At 39.1% G+C, this 23,370-nt stretch overlaps 1 protein-coding gene across 2 annotated transcripts in view; it reads left to right on the forward strand.

The window, feature by feature from the left end:
* Positions 1-8,497: 8,497 nt before the first annotated feature.
* The window catches only part of fam49a (family with sequence similarity 49 member A), a 32,164-nt gene continuing 17,291 nt past the window's right edge, over positions 8,498-23,370 (forward strand). For both annotated transcript variants that reach the window (XM_005811160.3, XM_023347545.1), the window contains exon 1: positions 8,498-8,666. The gene's annotated coding sequence lies outside the window, so the exon portion shown is untranslated. The remainder of the gene's footprint in view (positions 8,667-23,370) is intronic.

Raw genomic sequence — 23,370 nt, forward strand, 5'->3', positions numbered from 1 at the left:
TCTTCGGGGTTTTTTTCCATTTTCCTCCATTTTTGCTGGAACCTTTCTTCCTAGTTCAAGATTTTCTTTCTGTCACCTCATTAAGGTCAATCCTCCTTATCCACCTTCACCTCCTCTTCCTTCTGCCTCTACCGCTCATTCATTGCCTACTTCTCTGAGCTGATGCACATAGCTCTGAATTGTCTTATGTAATAAATTCATGTTTTTCCTTGTTTATATCCTGAATTCACATGTGAATGAATCTGATGCCAGTTGCAAGTTGGCAACCAGCAACGAATCGGCCATCAGAGCACAAATCGGTGCTAAATCTTTCTAAAGTTTAGACTTTAGAAACGTATAAACTTTTCTAAAGAGGTATAAACTTTTATATCATCTGTCGCAAGAGGCTGTTGTCCGAACTCCTTTTAGGAGTTTTCGGAGACTTCGTTTAGCATCTTATGGTCTGCGTTCAGGGAGAACTTTCGTAGATACAAAGAGCAAATTATATAGAGAGCTCACCAGACTCATAAACTTCTAATATTTGTTGTGAAGACCTCAGACAGCTCTTTGGATCTCACTGTGAAGTTCACTCTCACCTCATTCACACCCAATTAAGCCTTTTCAAAAATACGGTACAATACTTTAGTTCAACTAGTGTTGTTCTTGTTCACTTTTGATCCAAATATTAATGTTGGATTTAAAATCAACTTCCTCTTTTGAATAGACTTGAGCCCAATGTTAAAATAGACACTATCGTGCTTCGATGACTTCTTTGAACATCTTTTAAAAGTTCATTACAGCGTACAGCTCACCGCACACGATCCTCCGGACAGCAGCCCATGATGCTTTTCCACACAGCGATCCCACGACGTCAAAACTACTGATGATGTCCTTGCTTCGCTTTCTGCTGCCACCTCCCTCCCGTCTCCCCGTTGTTCACACCGAGCAAATCAATCTGATTTCATCAGAGCGTGCGTTGAAAATGAGCCGCGGCGTTTCTGCCGGCTCTCTCCCTCGCATCGATTTCGATCTCTCTAAGTGCCTCCGCTGCCATCTCAGAGGGGAATTCACTTTGAACCTCTGAACCTGCAAACAGAAGGGTCAGTCGGAGCAGAGGTCCTGAAGTGATCCGGCAGAGTGAGAAAAACACTCAAGGTCACGGAGAGTTCATCAGCGGAAGAGATTGAAATGTCCTGACCGAGATAAAGATGAAGCCAAGAACAGAAAAGTTCCGTTTTCTGGTGGAAAATACAAAGAAGAATCGACCGTTCTATCATGTATGAACAAGCAACAAACTTTTAAGTTAAATTGAATAAAGAATATCATTGTAGTAGTGTATTTTTTATTTCCAAGTCAAAAATTTACATAGTTCATCATTTAGCTGATGTGTTTGCGTAGATACGATCACATTTTGTTAACTAGGATGTCTTTTTGGGGTTCCGCAAGGCCACGTTTTGGGACCAGTCTTGTTTTTCGCTTATTTTTGCCAGAGTCATGAATGAAATACATATTTTACACACATGAAACATTTTTCAGAAACAGCAATAATTTTAACATCAGCTCAAGATTATAGTTTTAAATCACGAATACCATAAAAAAACAATCAGATCTATTTTTTTCTTTTGAAAAAAGGAGCTTGATAACCAAAGTGAATTTTATAACATTTCTATCCTGTAAAAAGGTGGTCCAAACAAAACCACTTTAATCTTCATTAAATATTAATTCTTAAAATATTTCATATTTATAAAAGTACAAGAAAAACAAGACTTATTTTAGAGTTAGTATGGTAAGTATATATCTACATTTAGCTTGTTTTGAAAAAATCTGTTATTTATCATTTTTAGATCCTTTATTATTGGCTTCCCTATTTATTCCTCATTTTAATGATTCTCTCAAATAACATTTGCTTTTCAAAGCACTGTTTGAACTAGATTTTATGCTTAATCTGCCACACATGCTTTTGGTTGCACTTTTCTTTTTAAAGAAATAAAACATCACAAATTATTTCTACGTAAATATGCAAAATTCCCCTGACTCCCTTGTTCCTTCTTGTTATTATTAATATAAAAGAGGTTTAGGCCGTTGCTTTCCAGAGAGGAAATGTCCTTTGCGATCACACACTGTACAAAAGAGAATTATGAAAGAAAAGCATGGAACCTGAAACTACTATTGTTCAGTTAAGATTAGAGTTTTCTTTTCTATTGTTTTTCCAAGTGCAGTGGAGCTGACTTGATGTTCCCAATCTAAAATAAAAGGAAAACTAGAGAGGCAATAGGGAAGAAATAGGCCACAACATCCCTCAGGATAGAACCACTGTCAGCGTTTTGTAGAAATTTGAAATGGACCTTCATAGCAAAACTGGATTGAATTTGGCTGAGTTTTATATATATATATATATAAAACTCAGCCAAATATATATATATATATATATATATATACAAAAGTAGACTCCAGGATGATGAGTACACACTTTCATTTTCAAGGCAAATAACAAATGCTTATCTCCCCACACTCCTGGCGCCCAACGTCTGACGCTAATCTGATGATAGAGCCTGAAATGTGGGTACACAATAACTCAGTGGGTTGATTTTTTTCCCCCATGCTACTGTTTTCTTCTTGACTCTATTATTTACCTTCAGTCCTCACGAGTTTGCCTACACAAACCTCTCATCGCATATATTCTCACTGTTTCTGTCTTCTTACATTTCTATGTGTGAGTTATGGAGGGTGTTGCATATATGAGTCACTGAAATTTGTCTATTTAGTGTAGGTCGATTCTAAAAAATCACCAATTGCTTTCATTTGCTAAGATAAAACAATCCTACCTAAAGTTTTTATTTCTAATTTCACTGAAGGTGTTACTTCAGACAAATGTTTCTCTCATTAGTTGTGCTTGGTGTTCATTATTAGGATGTTTTATGATTAAATCCCGTGGCTCTGCTAAGCTAAGCAGGAGGCAGTTTATGGTTCTTTCAAACATCAATTAAAGTCTTCTTGAGTTTGTGCTACAACCTCTGGGCGGAACTGTGGCTAAACCCTTAGCCACTATTAGCCACAATTTTTTGAAAGTGTTTTTTGTTATCTAATTTTTGCATATAGCAAAAATCGTGGGTTATTTTCAGAACTTAGCCGTCTGGTCGAACTTTGGGTTAGGTAAGTTGTGGTTCAACAGTGATTTCAAAGCCACATTGTAAATACAAATGATTTGTATGGCACATTAGTTGTGGTTGCTATAGATTCGGTAGGATTTCAGTCCTGGGATAATTTTTATTTGTGTGTCTTTTTAATACAAGAGGTTAAAGTTAGGGATCTAAATCAGTTAGAATGGAGCCTCTTTATTTGAGTTAGCACATCTTTAAAAATTATGCTACTGCCATTATCAGCGTAATCTTTAAAAAAAAAAAAAAAAGGATTTCCTGGTATGAAGCAGTTTTTTTTAAATTTTTTAATCAAATTAGTCTTCAAGGGCTCACCATGGATTTAGGAAGTGAAAAATAATAACCAGGAGGCGACAGAGACTCGGGCGTGGAGTTCAAGAAGAAAGGTTGTGGCCTAGAAAATTACATTAAATACCAAGAAAGATCCAACGAGAGCTCCAAAAGTCTGCGCAGTCTGGCAGATCAGAGGACGGCTGTTTGCTGCTTAACGTCAACATGACGTGAATGTGCATCTGGCCGGCATGCTCAGAAAACAGAAGCCTATTAGCAAGGCACAACAGCAGGGCACTTGGGAGAAACTTGGTCTGGTCTAGTGCCAGGAATAAAATCCAAACAAAAGTGTTTGCAATATGATTTTTAAAAAATATGTATCGAATATTCATCAATCCAGCTTGGCGACTCTTGAGTTTAGATTAGAATCAGATTCTGACGTTTGTGCTGTTTCAATGTGCTCTTCCAGTGTTTACACTGAGTGCAACACAAGGCTTTGTTTTCTCTTGCTATGCCCCAACAGATGGAAGCCCTGGGTGGAGAGCCATATAACCCGTCAAAGGGGTTATGTGTTTTCCAGGCACATTTTATAGCTCAATCATGCAACTATGTTAACCTCAGTTGTTAAAAAAATCTATCAAATGTGACATAAAATTCATTTTACCTTGTTATTTAATACCTTAAAATTGTGCCTCTGTCCCTTTAAAAGCTCCTGCTCTTTATGCAACCCTGTCTTCAGAAAATTGATTTTACATAATACTGCCCCTTTATGACCATCACAAACTGAAAGCTTGATCAATGCATTATGTTACTCTAAGCATTTAGACAATACCAGTTCAGCTTTGATTAAGCTTATGGCTCCACTGTGAGAACAAACACAAAAAGAAAGTACGAAAAGACCAAAAACCTCAGAGCTAAATGTGTTCAGTAAATTCTGTCGTCTCTGCAGGCGAGTTGGGAGAAAACAGATCCTGTTCCTCGGGGAGACAAAAAGCCTTTGCATCAAACTACACTGATGACATTTAGAAAACTGCGCATCCTCACATCTGCCTGGGCACCTTTTAGATTCTGACTCGCCCAAATGTAAATGTTGACATATTACTCACCGTTTTCCACGCTCACCGCAGGAGCTTTTTAAAATCTCCCAGAAACAGTGAAAGGAGGAACTACAAGGAATTTACTGTGGCCTGTACTTCTTGGTGACACAGTGTGGCCGCTGTACCAGGGCTTGACAGAAGTATTCATTCTCTATCAGATTGTTTTTTTCACAGTAAAACGGCATGTCATGTCATTTTGAGGGTTTTTTTCTAACATGTTTTACAAATTAAAATCTTAACTCGCATTCAGTAAGTACTACAATTATTTTAGGGGTAGAGCTGCACAATATATTGCAAATATATCCTCAGTGTAATATCAGTTTATGCAATTTTCATATCGAGAAGAACTGTTTGGAGCACAACAGTTGTTGGCTAATGTATTCAAAGCGTTATGAACTTGCATGTTTCATGCTAACGTCATGGTTAGCTCACACTGGATACCGATGCTAGAGGGTCCCAGATTGTTGGAAACCCAGATGAGGAAGGGAGGGAAAAAGAACTATGAAAACTGATAATGTTATCATAATATTTACTGATATTATCGCCATCACTAGATTTTCTAGTATTGTGCAGCCCTAACAATAAGAATAACTTTCATTTACGCAAAAAAACCCCACTTGTAACATTACAAAAGGGAGTTCAGATCAGTGCAGGTTAATTGTTGGCGTAATGCTATTGAAGTTATCTGTTGAAAATTCAAATTTTTTATATCTTTTATATCTCTTAGCTTTTCCTTTGTAAAAACATTTTGAAAACAACATATTAGTCTCTTTCCCCTTCACAATGCTGCGCTGTGTTGATTCTTCTGTCACATAAAATAAACTGGGGCCCTGAGGGAATTGAAAAAGTTCAGTGGGTGTGAATACTTTTGCAAAGTCATCCACATGTAAATTTTGTAGCCGAGATCAAGACAAGTTTATGTTGCGATTAGCCTTTAGCCAAGCGTGGACAACAGCAGATGAAAGAGTGGTTCTCCGATCCGGCGAACTCACAAGGGAGCGCCAACATCGGATTTTGTCTTTGTATTTCCTCTCACACCCAGGGTTTCAATGTTAATATTATTATAGGTGTGGAGTGGTGGGGGGTGGGGGGGGGGACCTGAAGTCACCTTTGGCTAACAACAACAAAGTCGTCCACATTAAGCTTATTTCAATCCCCGTCCGGGGAGTAGATTAGCACAGATGGTAACCAAGGTTTGGGTGTCCTTGCTTGGGGCCACCACTGGCCTTGCTCAGCTCTAACTTTTGACTGCTACTGGAGATCCTTTTCTGCCCACAGCATCACCAGCAACTCTTTGAAGATGCTTGAATGATATGAATTAGGACATTTAATTTGGGATTAGAATTGCGCCACTTGCCTCGTCACAAAAACCAGCTGTAAATCCGGTTCACCCAACATAATACAAATTCATAAATTTTCATAACTCCCCACCTAAGTATTCTGAATCAAGTTTATAGCTGTATGTGAACTAGTTTGTGTTTATTCATGTCAGGTCTGAAATGAAGTTCAGAACTTGACATGCATGTCATGGCGTCATTCACGAATTAGCATCTTCATTATGTAATTGCCCAACATTTTATACACATAACCTGCATCTTAACTCGAGTCGAGCAAATCTCAATCTCGTTGTAATCTGTTGATGACAATGACAATAAATCTTATCTTATCTTAACATTTGTAACACAGGACTTCGTCAGCTCATTTGTTCTAATTGCTCGCATAACTTGAATTGAAAATGTCGGAAACCCAAAACAGTTGCTCTCCTTCACATGTTTTAGGCTCCAATGGCCTTTATGTGACAGGAAGGTGAGTGAGGAACCATTCGGGAGAGGACTTGAACACGAAGGCCAGGTAGAGTAATGCACGCCACCCCTGCAATGCCACCGCGCCAATGTCTTAACGTGTTTGTGCCCAAAAAGCAATAAAATCCCCAAATTTGGACTATTATTGCTCCATTTAGATACAGTTTTTTTTGAGGTATTATTACTTTTAACACTACGAGGTTGCAGTTCCTCGCAACAAAATCCTAATTCTGAGTAGGGTCCGAGTACCGGTTTGCTATCCAATTTTTCATTTTGGTTTAATAAGCAAAAAACTAAAAGGCTAACATGTTTTTGTTTTTTCATTTTTTGTTTCAAGCTAAAAAAAAAAAAAAAAAAGAAAACAGAAGTGCCTGAATGTACGCGGAACGAGTTGGTAGGTAGGTAGGCAGGTAAGTCAACATTTCCTGTATCTACTAAAACTACTAAAAGATGATTCTGCCATAACCTGGTGTAACAGGGACAGTCCTTCAGTATTTGCTGTCAACTCCAACCCCAACATCTCATCGAGAAACATTTCAAAATAAAATACAAACCAAACAGCTGGAATGCAGTAATGTCATCAACACCTCCAGAGGGAAATCAAGGTGAGATTGTTTACATTATGCCGGTTTCTCTTGGCAAAGTTTGAGTCAGGCTCTCGAGAGTCAAGTGGTGAGCTGCTGCCACCTAGAGGTTGAGCTTCTTAATGCATGTTGAGTAACCACAGATGGACTTAAAAAATATATTTTGTGTAGATTGAAAAAATTAAACATGAACAATGGGATCTTGTCATTGATTTTAAAATAGTATAATATAATATTAGCGTGTAATTAATGTATGACTTAAGATAGACGTTAATGCTAATCACTCAGATGGACATCCAAAATAGGTTTGACATGCGATCATTTTCATCATGTAGGTGATTCTCTGTTGTGTTAGCATCAATCAGTGGAGACAAAAATAGTTCACTCACAATAACAAAGGAAAAACTTATACCTGCAACTTAAACATATATATATATTAGAATGTCCATATTTTCTGACTGAAACAATATTTAGTCACTGTTTTCCACCCATCTGTCTGGTGGGATTAGGAGATTTAAATCTTCCACTTGCTGTGATAAAGTATTTATTCTCGCAGTGTGTTTGCTCGAATCGCCTGCAGCCATCTGTTTGCAAAGTGAATGAAAGGCGTGATTAAAACATTTTTTCCTCCTAATCTCGCTGCAGTGTGAGCTTGTGTGGAAAGTCTTTGATCTGACTTGATTGAGTGTCGCAGTGAACCCACTACTGCAGTGGCAGACATGGCAATAACAGTGACTCACCGCCAGGTGTCAGGTTTGGACAGTCTCAGATAAAGCTGTTCAAATGTTGCTTCATAAACGAAATCCTTCCTTTTCAACTCCAAAGACTGAAGATTTTGTTTTGTTTTGTTTAGTCCTTCAACAGAAAGGTATTTGATTTAATTTTGCACATTTTCATCATCCAATTTGAATGCATACACCAATTAAAGTGGATTTATATGGGAAATGTGCAAAAACTTTACTGTTTTTATACAAACCATAAATCGAATCTTTATTTGTTCGAGTCTTGCTTTTGAAGATTGCAATCTATTCTTTATATAATGAGAAGAGTACGTTAATCATATGTATTTTAGAAAATTTGGAAACGTATCCATGTATGTTTTATAAAAGAAACAAAACAGCATAGAAATACTTACAAACTTGAAAAACAGGAATAAGTACGAGGAGTAAACGAAATAAATAACTAAAACTTTTCTGTTTTGACAATGTTTCAGTGTAAAAACATTAACTTCATCAAACATCTATAAAAAAAAACCCTCAGGGAACGTTGGAGTTTTTGTGTGCAGACATCTCAAAACAAAATATAAAGTAAGGTTCATTACATTTTTTTATTTAGGTGAATGTAAATAACAGCGTAATTTGTCACCAGTGTTAGAGGACATATAATTATTATCATGATTAGATTTTATTCTAAATCTGATTTATCTAAGAAGCCCATGAAGGTCTTCACAGCACCTCAGAAAGGACATGATTTAAAGCATATCCATTGTGCAAAGAAGGTGAAAAACTGATTTTAATTGGTCCATTTTGCCCTGTCCCCAAATTTGACCAATCAGAGATGAGGAGGTGGGATTCAGTTGTCTCGCGGTGGCCCAGCAGAGGGAGGATTCTCAGTCAGTTGTTGTCTGTTGCTGCTGGGGACACACTGAGTTGGAAAGGTCGGTGTGTGTTAATGCGTGTGTGTGAAAAGTGTGAACTTCCTAAACTAAACCAGACCACTTCACGCTTCTCCGCCTACTTCAGTGAAAATACTACCCAGTGGGACCAACACCAACAGGTGAGTTCACCCTATATTTTTATTATTTTCATGTTTCCAGGGCTTTCGCTTGACTGGAGTTAGAACCAAGTTGTCTTTCCCTGAGAAATCAGTGACTGTCAAACTGGCTCGCAATAGATGGGTTACCGCAGGGAGGAAGCGCTAACAATGCTAGGCAACTTTCAGTGCTAACTATATGGAGGAGTTTTTTTATGCTGTATAATTATGTCGCGGTTAAAATATGAAATGACTCGGTATTCATCCTGTTACGTGTCCATTTTGAACCCTTTTCTCTCTCTATTAAACAGCAGCACTGCTAGCAGCTAGCCCTCAAACTTAGCTTGTTACTCTTCGGCTAAATTCCACTTTTCTCCTCTATTTTCCTTTTTATGGAATCATTTAGCCAGCTACATACAGCTTTGTTACGACTGGCTGAATTAGTCGCCGTGGGAAAAACTTTGGGACTCGAGTGGGCAATAATTTATAAGGGTGTACTAGCTGTTTTACAACCCCAACCTGACAGCATAGCATCATACCTTCACAGGCAGGTGGTTTATAGTGAAGTACTTTGCACTGCTGGACTATGTCAATGTCATAAATCAGAACAAAACCTATGTATAGCTTCACGTTAGTGTGTCAGGAGCTACCAACTCTTTACCTTAGCTGCTATTATTAACTCTAGGACTAGTTTAGTCAGTCTTGCAACTCTTTGTTTTGTCTCCGAAGTGATGAAAATAAACTCCTTCAAGTTAGCCGTGTTGCTTGTACGAGAACAAGGTCACATGGAAACTTTGAACTGCAGACTGGATGGGTGCTTAACCAAAAAACTGGTGCCTTCTGATTGGTTTCAGTGAACTGAACTGGCGCTCTTTTGTTCAAGAGGACATACAGCAACAGCTGCACTCCCCAGTAACAACAAACGTATGAGTGTGTTTTCCCACATGGGTGTGTGTGTGCGTGCGTGTGTGTGTGTGTGTGTGTGTGTGTGTGTGTGTGTGTGTGTGTGTGTATGTCTGTCGTGTTTCAGTCAGAATAGGGCTTGGAGGGTGCATTCGCAGCATGCCTGGCATGCCAGCTGAACTCAAGGTGCTGTTAAACATGCAGAACAATGGCTGGTGTGGATGAATCCTGATCTCCGCTGGAACGCGTTGTCTTGTTTTGCATGTTCGTTGGACAGATTAGCCTAGTTGTGTCTCTTGGCATTTACGTGGACACTGGGGACCCGCAGGCAGCGCTTACAGCGTTCTACTGATGCAGCGTGGAGCAGCCGGTGGGGGACCATTCAAACAAGCCAGAACATGTCATTTACAAGTTTGCTTTGGCAGGACCTGAACGCAACGTGCGTGTGTTTGTGTGTGTGCCCGAAGATTGCATTTTGTATGTGACTGTGCAAACTTTTCTTCTTGTTGCAGAAAAACAGGATATGGTCTCGAGCGCGCCGTTTATCGGTGGCGTTTTTCGCCTTGTGGCTTTAACCTGCTTGAGTGGTGCACAGGAAAGCCTTTGTGTTGCAGCGCAATGTATCTTGTAGTATTTTACCACTGACTGACGCTTAAAAAAAAAAAAAAGACAAGAAGCAAATTATAGATCTGACAAACAAAGGAATGATTTCACTCTAATTTCTGCAAAAACAAATAGCCATCACTCCCATTAGAAGAAAACCAGCATGCACCTGATACAAGGCCAGCAAGCTAGTGTTGATACTTCCCTTTGATGAGGGGAAATGCTTTGGCTGCAGCTATTTGGTTCAGATTACAAAGAAGGCATCTAACTACTGAAGTCTGCTACTTTAGACTGCCAATGGAGCTGGGAGGAGAAATGTGACATTTGCAATAAAGCTGTTCCTAAACGTTTAAGTGAAACTGCTGGAAGCAGCAGTTTTCATTTGCAGAAGTCTAGCTGTATGTCAACAATATGATGCTGCATTTGAGGTCTCACGGTGGGAGGACCAGATGATGCAAGTGAAATCATAAGATTTATGTAGAATAAGCAGCTCAAAGCCTCAATAAACCAGTGTCCTCTTTTGTTGCCTACACCAAGGTAAAAAAGAAAATTCTGTTTTGTTTTTATGTTCTTACGTTCTAGGCCTGTTTAATAAACAGTAAACCAATTCATTGGGTAATAGATTGAAATGAGCGCGATAATTTCCATTTGCAATGTTTCTTATTTTTCTTTAGTCTTCAGTCCATTGTGATTTGGTCTCAACTTGCTCTTTTTTTGAAGGACAGCTTTGTTTACAGAGACTTCATCATTCATTTTGTTTGTTATTTTTTTTGTTGCTATTTTGGATATTTAAAATGTCTTCCAGTTCCAGTGATAAATCTTCATTAGAATTTAAAGTTTATTGGCTTTTGAGAATGTGTTCTTGCATTATTAAGCCATTACCACTATATTACTTGAAAAAGGTCTCAAAACAACAATATTATCATTTATTGCAATAACTTCTGGAACAATATATCGGCCAGCAAAATGTGTTTTTTTGACTGGTCTACTGACTTGTAGGCCTGTCTAGTGAGTAGACCTTTGAGAACACATTGTCAAATGTCAATAAGGATGAAATAGTATCTCCTCCATAACTTGCTTTTGTGAGTATTACGAAGAAGAAAAAAATGATACACCGATAATCAACTGACAGGTAAATTGGCCTTAATATTAAGTAGTCAGCCGATATTTATGTGAAACCGATCTTATCTACTTCAGCTAATATCTGAAAATCAGCAATGTTTGCTTAACAATAGCGATTTTTCTCCTCATATTTGGCAACTTTTCAGGTAAAAGCAAATCAATATCGGCCAAAAACGGACTCGGCCGGTCAGGCTTTTTTAAAAATCAGTGATCGATCGGCCAGAAAACTGCAATCGGTGCACCCCTAGAAAAAATGGTATGCAGCCTTTAAAGTCAAGACCAAATTTAAACTAAACAAACTGTTAGAGTTTTAGTATTCATACCTCTTTAACTTGTCCACGTCGCATCATATTACAATCATTAAATTTAATGTGTTTAATATAATTGTAATGGCATAATAATACAAGCACACATTCTCAAAGTTCAATTAACTGTTTGACACCGTAAAGTAAAATCTAGTGGTTTCCAATAGCAGGAACCAAAACTGTGGGGTAACCTCACAGTACAACTGAAGACCCTACAGTTGTCTGCCACTGAACATTAAGCTAACATCACCGTGACGACCAGGCAGCTCAAGAACATTCATAGAAATCTCTGTTTAGTAAAAATCTATATGTGAAACACACCACCTCCATGGTGAGACCCGGTGGTGGCTGTTTCATGCTGTTGGCAGGCTTTTCTCCTGCAGGGATAAATTCACATTAATGTGTTAGAATGGCCCAGTCAAAGTCAAGACCTGAATCCACCTGAGAATCTGTGAAAAGACTTGAAAAATTAATATTTGCAGACGCTTGTCATCTTTTTTTCCTCTTAAAACCAGACATGGTTGTACAGAGTTTTGGCTCAGGGAGGCTGAAGACAAATTTAAATCATCACTTTAAAAAAAAAAAAAAAACAACAAAATGTGTCCTTTTGCTTTCCACTTCACAAATATACACTACTGTTGTCCCGTCACATCAAACCCCAATAAAACACACTTTGCGGCTGAAACGCCACACAGTGTGGGGAAAATCTACTGGATTTGCAATGTTTTTGCGAACTTCGGCACGTCCCTGAATTCCTCTGATGCACTGTCTTTCGTGCCCTTATCTAATCTTATCTAATCGGCCAGTTGTATATTGCCCAACGATCGCTGCTGACTCAGCCAACGCTGCCATCTGGGCTGGACAAGGGGAAAAAAAAATTTGACACCCTCACTGGAGAGCCGCTAACAGATTTTGTGGGTGTGTAACAGACACAATCCAGAAAAAGTGTGAAAAACAATTTTACACTCCCCAGGAGTGGCCTAAAAGGCTTCAACGCTAGTGATCACCAGGAATTATTTCATTTAATTTTTCTAAAATCAAAGCTATTTTAGAAATGGCTTAGAGCAATCCAGCTTTGCTAATACAAAGAGTAGAGACAGCTTTGTATCTGTTTCTCACTTCTCCTCTGCTTTGACTGGAAGTCAGCATAACCATTCATTCAAGGTCAAACCCTCCAATAAGAAAAGCTTGCTGCCTTCAGGAGCCCTTTCATTTTTTTATTTATTTTTAACAAAAATCCTAGCTGAAAGAACAAGCTTATTGTCTTAAAAGCTTAAAAATGTTTTTACCACCTAAACCCCTGAAGGTTCAATGTTCACCAGCATTAATGTTTCACAGCCTCCTGGTTTTTTTTTTTTTTTATTACCCTCAAAATAATGAGTTATTTGTCTGTGGTGGACCAAGGCTGGGTCGCTGTGAAATACCAGCCCCAAGCTTCCTGTTTTACCCCAAACTAGCCGTCTGCCTGCCGCTTTAATTGTCACTGAGAACAAGTGTGTGTACAACTGTGCTGCCTTGTGACCCTGCACACTTCCCACTCACGTTTCACTTTTTATGCTCACATCCTGTCAGGTCGGCGGCCGCTCTCTGTGAGTCTGCTGTACGGCTTCAATAAACTCTGCCTGGCTGTTCTAGGTTCTGTTTGTTAGGTGTAGGTTGCCTCTCTGTTGTTAATGCATTTCTCCTTTTTATAATAATAATTTTGAAAGAATGTTGGGATTTTTTTCGGGTTTTTTTTTCGACTTGCCACTTTAGAAAACCTTCTACAACCCTCTCGTCTAGTCTACATACAACACTGCATTGCTGTAGCTTACACATCAACATTTTATCCAACATATAACTTATTTTAAAAATTGAATTGAGGCTATATTGGCTCGATTAGAAAGCTTAATACTCAATTACATCAAGAAGAAAAATAGCAATGTGTCAAATCTTTGGCAATATAATTTTTTTTAAATTGAATCAAATGTCAAGGGCTTTTATTGTGGAGAACTCAACACTAATTAACAGGGGTGCACCGATTGCAGTTTTCTGGCCGATCGCCAATCTCTAAAAAGCCTGATCTGCCGATACCACTTTTGTTTTTCTTTTTGTCTAAGAAGTTGAGAAATATAACACTTCACACTCAATGCCTGATCCTTCAAATTTAAGTAGGCTGGGGCCAGTTTAAATAATTAAATATTAATCTAATTAACCAAACTGCTGAGATTACTGTACATTGTTTTTTTTTTTTTACTGCAGTGTATTGAGTGAATGAAGGCACACCTATGATTTTAGAACAATCAGTACAGGAAGTGCTTTTATTTAGAAAAATGAGGCACATATTTGTTTAGTTGTGAAATGATTAAAAAAAAAGAAAAAGTATTTTCTTCTATCTGGTCATAGCCTTCGACCAGATTAGACCGTAATCTGGTCGAAGGCTATGAAGCTACAGCTAATATGATTGTGTTGTTCTAAACTAGGGCTGTGACATTAACACATTCATTTTGATTTGTTATTACAGGAAAAATAACACGTTAAAAACTGAACTCATTTAATTGCACTGCGGGATGTAAACCCATAAGCTGTCTAAATAGCTGATATCATGAATGCAACACAGGGAGTGGAAATAAACTGCTTTGAGCGTACTATAGACGGCCAACATTTAAAATCTAAAGCCAAAAAATAGCTGTGGGGAAACGAGGCGTCCCAACCAGGCGAAAGGGGAAATAAAACAGCTGAAAATGTGTTGGCGTTGCCACGACAACATGCTTTTAATCCAGAAAGTTTACCTGTTTTATTTTTATTTTTTTTACTTTGTTGCATTTTGGTTCAGTCTGGGGGACGAGGTATTGAGAAAAATCCACTAAATGTGGAAGATTTAAAAATCACATTTCCACTAAAATGCCAGTCTAAGTCAATGTTTATAAACCCGACTCGCCATCTCTACATCATGCCAGAGAGAGCTGATACTGGGGGCAGGAAAGTTCTCCATATGCCCAGTTGATTTGTGCAAACCTCGTTCTTTGGGAGATTGCATAAAAATGCCCAGAGCATCATGCTTTCTGGGACATTGGAAACTTGGAAAACCACAGGAGGAAAAACTTGATTAGACCGTAATCTGGATTTGGGCTATGCTTATCTGTTCATTCTCTGCATTTCTGTCTTGCCCAAAAAGTCGTTGCTGCACACCACAGTTTTTGCTCTCAAGTCTTGCTTTGCTGACCTGCTGTGTGCTACTTGAACAGCGGAAGGTGTGTCACTTCTGCTCTGTGATTTCCACTTCTGTGTTTATCACCGCCACACAATGATGAGAGACTCAAATATGCAATAATTTGCGTCAAATTTTAGCTCGAGTAGTTGACAGAAATAATCCAAGCTCATTCTGTGTTACTATTTTTGGTTAGTTTACAAAAAAAAAGAAAAGGTCTGAGTTTTTATGGGGTTTTTTGCATTTATTCTGCATGTCTACAGTTACATCAAAATAGAAATGTTTTCTTTCATCGTTTATTGCAGCCTAATTACTCAGTACTATTATGACATTCGGGACACCCGTCACACTTTAGCAAGACTTAAGGCAGAACAATATGACAACAGATTGGGTTGGGCACACAGTTGTGAAACTAATTGTTTGTGAGGCAATTCTGCAAAGTTATGGCTTCAATGCAGAACCTAATTAAAATTAATCTGTTTGGTAATTAGGATTTATAGGGAGTGGTTCCTGGACTGATTTTTAATTTAATTTGATACTAGTTTAACACTGAACATCCCTTAAAGTACTATTAGTTCTCTGCCATCCAGGTTCCTTTACCGTCTCATTGTGTGCTGCTAGCACCTTGTGCAAGCACCTCATTTTGTAACTAAGTGTTGGTAACCACCTAGGCAGGGATGCTAAATTTACAGTGGCCACCCCAGAAACTGCATTTGTGTGTGTGTGTGTGTTTAAAAAAAAAAAAAAAATGGTGATAATAGTGACCCAACAGTAGAGCCAGTGTTTGTGGAAAGTTGTGACTTGGTTTGTTTTGAAAAGAACCACCTCCGTTTGCCCTCCACTAAATGTACAGTTTGATTCATTTTCTATAATAACTCGGCGACAATTTTCTTGCGTTTTAAACTGTTGAACTTATTTAACAGGCACACAGAAATCTGGACTCAAATTCAAATACATTGCAGCACATCAGCACCTTTTACAGAAGGTAAAAAAATTCCAATTTTTTTTGCTGGAATAGGCTTATTAGGTTTGCAGACTATCTATATTATTGTATAAGTCAGGCACTTGAAGGCTACTGGAAGCACTATTCAGCAGTTTCAGACAGAGAATTGCCCCCTCACACTGAGTGGAGGAGGGGATGTCAGTGCAAAACAAATACCTGAGGCAAGGGCTGAAAGAAAGGAAGCAAGTCTTTCATTAATTAAAACTAACATGCTTTTGGAAATTCACTACACATCAAACTATGTGTAGCAATGTACAACTCCCCACCCTGAAATTATTAGAATAATATGCCATACTTATTCAATGTATTAAAATTCCAAGTGAAAATTTCACATTAAAACAAACCAAACCCTTTGAAAAACCTGTTCCCCCTCTTCCCTGTAGTGGCACTGCACCAAGAACCACTGAAGGAAATAACACAAAAACCACAGAAGATAACTTGTTTCTTCAAAATATGTAAATAAAAATGGCAGATTTTAGCGATTGATCACATGCTTTTGTTTTGGTTGTAATGTATTTACCCAGAATGCCCTGCGGTGTAATCACCTTCTTTTGCAGAAGTCTCTGGCCCGCTTACCGTTCATATTTGCATTCGAACCGTGGCGTAATTCACTTCAGCCAAGCCGAGACCTAAGGTTTTTTGGTCACACCTCCCTAGTTAAACCAGACTTTCTAGGTAAATGAACTAGAGTTTGATTAAAGTGGATTAAACAGGACTGTGTGAACACACCCTTAAAACAAGTATTGAAACAATACTTCAGCTTTATTTATTTTGTAGAAGTGAGTTGTTCAGAATTATTACATTTACCAATTAAGGATCAGATTTTTTGCTCCTCCATCTTTACTAGGTAGCCAGTAAATGTTTTGAGCACAAAATGAACAGGTCACTTCAGAACTGCTGTGATTCTGACTTGGCCACCTATCTCTTTCAGAGAACGTCCTCTTTGGTGACGATTGCTTAATGCCATCCCATACACACATGCTGACAGAAGTTTCACACAAGAACCCGTCTCACGCAGACATGGCTCCCTTTGTATCTGCGCTGCTGTTGACATGCCGGACTTGGCAGAACAGAAGTGGCATTGAACAGAGACGTAGAAGGAATTTCTACGCCCGAAGTCCTTCTCTCTACTGCCAGTGGTATCCAGCCTCCTCCTTCTCTTCTCCAAATACCATACCAGTAAGTAGAAAAGCAGTTTTTTTGCTTTTCTACTTACTTTTTGCCTTCATTTGAGCTATTGTTCTCTCATCACACTTTTAAATGCCTTCCCAGTATCTCTCTATCCCTGTTCTCTGTCTCTGTGTTGACTGAGGTCCAATGAGTTCATCACTAGGGTCATTGACAACCCCTTTCTCATCAAACTGAACACTGGGAGGGTTTTGTCCCGTCGCGCCAGAGGCCAGATGTGACGATGGGAGTTTGTATTGAGCAAGTGTAAAACCGAAGCATCAGGCCCAGCTGGATGAAGCGAAGGGCATGCCGAGCCAGCAGTTTAACTGAGTGGAGTGCTTCTGTAAGGAAGAGGAGGAAGAGATGGCTCTGTCCTTCATTTTGGTGTTACAAGCAACTGTGTAGCTGTGTGTGTGTGTGTGTATGTGAGTGAGAGAGAGAGCTGTGTGCTGCATTGTTTCTGAGCTGGGGCTTGTCTGAGAGCAACAACAGAAATGAAGTGACACACGACTCGGCACTGACTCCCGAAGAGTTCTCCAGGGTGGATTGAGTGTTTGTACTGCGGCCGGTGGTGGGATTAAAAGTATCAGAGAAACAACAGCGGGAAGCAAGACTGCCATTGTGGTGGCACTGGGCAGGTTTCCCCTTCTCCACCCAGTCTGCCCTAAATCCACCCACCCTCCCACCCCCCTGGCCTGTGTCCATATTAGGGCAAAACTCAGCCAACCTCCCCACAAGCTGAGCTCAGACGGTGGCCCCCTCCTCTCCCAGCACGTCCTGCTGTCACATTTGCTCCAGCAAGAGAGCCTGAAGGATACGCAGCTCGCCTAACCCAATTCAAAGGGCCACTTGGCCAGCCAGTCAAAACAGCAAAGGGATTTAATGGATGCAGGAGTGCTAACGTCAGTTTGCCTGTTTCTGTGTAATGTCTGGGCTGTTGCGTGTGCCCGGTTGCCAAGTAGCTTTTAGGTACATACTGCACATGCTCAAATTTAGTGTGCAATCACACCAGCTCTATTTAGTCCACTTTAATCAAACTTCAGTCCGTTTGTCTAGAAAGTCCGGTTTGTTTGGGGAAGTGTGAATGTGGAATCGAACTCTGAGGCAGACCAAAAAAAGCAAACACTGGTCTGCCTATAACCTAGCTCTCCAAGGTTTTCCCCAGTGTATTATAAGCCTGGTCCCCCACCAGGCTAAGTGTTGTTTATTTATTTTAAATAGGTTTTTTTTGTACGCTCGTTTCAGTGACAATAAAGATGGATTAAACTAGGTTTATACTTGACGCATTGAATTGCGCCAGCCCTGCATCTGACGATCGGCATCGCATACAGTTATTTCCAAAATCTGACGCCTGCTCATGCAAATCCAAATTTTTGTAAATTTTAACATTTACAAAAATTTGATGGACTGTCACTGATGAACTGTCCTAGCACTGCTTAGCAGGTTTTCTTAGAGAAACCCTATAGGTCTCTGTATGGTTGAAGTGAACTCATGTCAAATGCATATGTGAATGCTAAGTGGACCGGAGACCCCACCAAAAGCAGCAAGCGGTCTACAGCACAGGGCACTCTGGGTAAATACAACCAAAACAAATGTGCGAGTTTAGCGCTAGTGAGAAATGGCTCATAGTCTTTTATCAACGACAGAAGAGAAATCCTACAACCGCTAAAATCTGACACCACTCCATTTTGTTTACATTTTGTGAAGAAAGAAGTTGCACTCAGTGTCTTCTTCAGAGGTTTTTGTGTCATTTCCTCTGGTCATTCTTGGTGCAGCGCCACTATGGGGGTGAACAGGTGTTTTAAAGGGTTTGGTTGATTTGACACAGTGCAGTGTGAAAGCGAACAACAGCAGCTGAAGATGAAGCAAATATTGCAGTTTTGGTTCCCAATGGAAACGAGTCTACTGGACTATCAGGTGTGAAAACACCCTAAACATTACATCAACCTGTTCAGGGTTGTTTGTGTCTGTAATTGCTCTGAGTCTAGGGATGGTTATGCTACTATTTTGGGGTGTTTGCCATAAATGACCAAGGTAGTATATGGAGCTCTAGATGCTAATATCTGTGGCTGATCTTATTTCAGTCACACAGACTCTTTTTAAACAGCTGGTTTGTCCTTCCCAGACAGTTTCCAAGCTACTTCCAAACAGACGTTATTTTGGTCAACGGTGTTGATTTTGGTTTCCCGCAGGTATACAGTGGTTTGAATTGATAGTCAAAAAGTTCTAGGTGAGCACTCAAAAACATTACAACACTCTCAAATCACACACACAATTATGTATATATATTGTCTGTCTCCATGTGCATTACCCATTAAATTGCTGTAGCATTGCACAGTTATAATCTAAAGATGGCACAAATCATTTGGACAATACCGATACTGATCTTTGGTAGCTTCAATCAAGTGAGCATTATTAATTAGCTGTTGAATTAACCCGTGTGTGCAGTCAGCTGCTCTGTAAACACACAGCTCATAGCTCGTGTAATTTTAAAACACTGCTACCTTAATAAGATTGTCAGAGTAACCTTGCCTCACTTGTAAGCAGGGGAAAAGTCAGTCAGAGGCTGTCTGAGTGCAGCAGTAGATTGGTAAGGGGGGAGTGTGGTCTCACTCTATGCTTCAAAGAGAGGGAGAAAACATTCTCGTCTAATTATAGGGCCTTTAAGGTGTAGAAACATGTTGATGTAAAGTTAAACTTTTAAACAAACTTGGCATAACCAACAAAATTGAATTGCATTCAACTGAACAGAACTAGACAGGTCTTGTAATTTCATGGTGACACTAATGCTAGCCCTTTTACCAGACTGCTCTTTAAAAATACATAAATCTTCAAATTGCTGTCAGTGCTTTGAGGCAAAAAGAACCAGCTGATGCCTTGACTTTGAATTCACAAATGGGCCATATCATCTTGTTTTTAAGCTGTTTGAAAATGTCCTCACCTGCTTCTCTTATGGGGGTTATTTTTCTTTTTAGCTTTAGCATTCCTGAAATTTTCTTTCTGTCTAGCTTCTTCTGTCTCGGGGATTTATCAGAACTATAACAATCAGATTTAGAGTCTTGATGTCCCAGTGGTTATATCTTAAAAATGAGATGTCTGTCGCAGATGACATACCAGGCTACAGGCAAAATAAAAAAAGATCAATACATCGTGTCACTTTTCCTCCTTTCACTGTTTATATATTTTTTTCTTCAAAGCGTTTTAATTTAGAATTTTGTCTATTCGTTAAATTCTTTTTCATCTATGTTCTCCTTTTTTATAATTTAGATTTCAGTAAGAATTTATATTTGTTGTAAAATAGTCAGTGGTTATTTAATTCTTGTGGACGTGTCATATAAGGTGATAGAAGTTTTAATTGGACATTGTTGTCATTGGTTTAATGTGACAATAAGTTGGAAACTACAGAGTCAGAATAACTAGCGTAAAAATACTTCTTTGTCCTGAATTAGAAAAAGAAGTGGATGGTCACTCATGTCACGGCCGCCTGCACCTTGTTGCTTCTGATTGGTTCTTTCTGTTAGGTTGAGTTACACAATAACAGCATGGACGCCGGACCTGCCCTCTCTTTTGCTTTCCAGTCCAGGTCAGAGGTTGGTCCGTCTGGTGGAAACTTTGTACCGTTTTCTGTGTTTTGAACGCTGACTGTTCTGACTTAAAATTGGTGATTAATAGCTCTAATTTTGTGCCAAGGATTTTAATGGGCAATAACTACACTGAAGCATTGAAGTTTAATCAAAATGTTTAGTTCTTGGACAAATTCTGAAATGTGCTTCTACGGTACTTTGTTCACTTTGGACTGCGGCTGTTCTTCAGTTACATAGTTGTGTGTCTTTCAGCTCTGTTGTTATATATGAAGTTGTTTCACTTGTATTGATCCCAAACACATATTGATCTGCTGTGAGTGTTAGATTTACCCCTATAGAAAAGTGTATTTTTGGAGTTCACTATAGTTTAATTGCAGAAAATCAGTATACTTTTATTTTTATAACATATTTAATAACACATACACATATAACCAGAAAGACCCTTTTTCACAGGCGTAGCTTTAACCAAGTCTTTGCCAGTCAACCATGGCTGGATTCATCTACATTTGGAGGCCCAAGGTTCCTTCCTGTTTGGAACTATCTCAGGGTGCTGTAAGCCAGACTTAGCCAGGTATTATGCCTAAGTGGTTTGTTTGGCAGCAGACTACATTCATTGATTGGCCCGTGGCTTTAAGTCACTGTAGGAGCGAAAGCGGTACTCGTGGAAGACTGAATGGGGCAACCGTCAACAAACAAATGTACTGAGAGATTTTAGAGAAACTGACTGTCCAATGGTATACACACAAAACGACACCTTCGGAGCATCGACCACAGCTCCCGCTTGCTCACGTTCCCACATTTCTATTAGCATTCCTGCCCATATTCACGCCCACTTAAAGGAACAAACTGCCATTGGAGACAAGCCCAAATTGGCTAGACCCAAACCAGACATTATTCGGTTAGAGTGAGACTTAACAATGGGCAAGGGGCTTTAGTGACCTTTAGGACCTTGGTTACCAGTATGTGTTGATGGTGTCAGCATCAAGGACAGTGAAAGTGTGTTGTTGGGTCATGCTATCTTGTATTTAAAGAAATTGTCTAAATATGGATGTAGGTTGGAAAAAAATAGGTATGTCAGAAAATACATGACCAAATTAAAGTAAAATCCAAAGCAAACAGATGTCTTTGGACAGTTAAAGACTTGAGTTATGTACGCCATTGTTTACAAGACAGTTTCGTTTCACCTCATTACACGTCAAAGAGTCGTTGAACAAACACTTTCAATTGGTCATGGGCTGAACCAGATTCCTCAAACTGCAGATCAAGTTCAGCTGGTTCTGAGCTGTGCATCCATAACTTCCTGGTAAGTTATTTTTATATTGAGAGTTTTAATCCTTTAGTTTGTAATATTAGAATTGTAATTAACAAAACCCCAGCAAACAGAGAAAGGTGTTTTTATAAAGAGGAAGTAAATCATTAGAAATATCCTGGTAATAGTGCTGTAAATGTGCACTTTACACACAGGAAGCTGTGCTGAGCTGGTATGAGAACAAAGGAACTTAAATGTGGCTATCACACATTACAGTTCATGAGGCTTTTTTATTCAAGGGAGTAGGCTTACAGGTTTCCTGTTTCACTCTATTATCATTTTTAAAATAAACATAGTGCTAGGTTTTTATAGACCAAAAGAATGAAGTCAAATATGATCAGATTTGTCCTTGTTTACCCCTCCACTCACAGCTCACTGAGCTGTTATGAATCCATCATCCATCCATTCATTCACCGTTGCCAGGCAGAAAGGAATAGCGACGCGTCAGACACATTTATTTACTACAGTGGGGTTGCTGTCTCCTGACCCGTTCAGTGCTCTTTAAAGGTTAACCCATCTTTGAACTCTTCAAGGGTGTCGGCAGCCAAATGTGTCTCCTCCACCCACCCTCAACCACCTATTCCCTCCATCTTTTCTAAATACGTTTGCGTTCTTGTTTTTGTACGCACTTCAGCTAACCTGGGATGCTAGTTTGCTGTTTGCTGCTTCCCACAGTAGCACACCAGCTGTTGTTGCGTGACCGGGAGTCCTGCTGGAAATGCGCGTTTCCAAGTGGTTGACATGATGCTCATCCATGGAAAATAATTGATTTGTGGCTCAATCTTGCGAACATCAGCAGCTGTGTCACCATCCAGGGTTCCTGTTGCAAGTTACAAAGAGGGGGAAACAACGTATTTGGATCTGAGCACGATCTCTAAGACTGCAAGCAACTTTTTCTTAATCCTCCTTGTGATTGAGCGACTGGCTCTATTCAAGGAAATATGTTTACCACAAGATTAGCACTTCTTTGAAACTCCCTGAACTTTATTCAATCAATCAGTCAGTTCATTCACTAGATTTAACAGATTTCGTCATTAATTCAAAAGTACATGCTCTTACAACACCTGTGAAAAGGGAGCCGGAAGAAGAAAAACCTGCCCCTTTCTCAATAATTAAAATTTTTGTGGCTGTATAAACTAAATTAAAAATGTAAGTTGAAAACAATATTTAATTCTCCACAGTATTAACGCGGAGATGTATAAGAGTTGATCATTTTACTCTTGTAAAGCGTTGTAAGGTAGCTAGTGGAATTTGGGCGCTTTCCTATTGTAGGAATTTAAATGAAGCATTAACGAAAGAAAACAATAGGTTTGTTTTAATGAAAGTGGGTCACAGTCTGGTCCTCCCTTAGGACAGCTGAATGAGTTGATTAAATGCAAAAGATCCTTATTGTTGAAGCCCATAAGAGTTTTTTTTTTTCTTTTCAAGACAGAGTGTTAATTTTCCTTTTTTTTTTTAAGTGGATCCACCTTTCCTAAAGCCGTAGGAGATAACAGATGAAACATTAGCTATTTCCATAGGACATTTATGGCTGGGAAG

The sequence above is a fragment of the Xiphophorus maculatus genome, chromosome 15, assembly GCF_002775205.1.
Source record: "Xiphophorus maculatus strain JP 163 A chromosome 15, X_maculatus-5.0-male, whole genome shotgun sequence".
In the NCBI taxonomy this organism is placed as follows: Eukaryota; Metazoa; Chordata; class Actinopteri; order Cyprinodontiformes; family Poeciliidae; genus Xiphophorus; species Xiphophorus maculatus.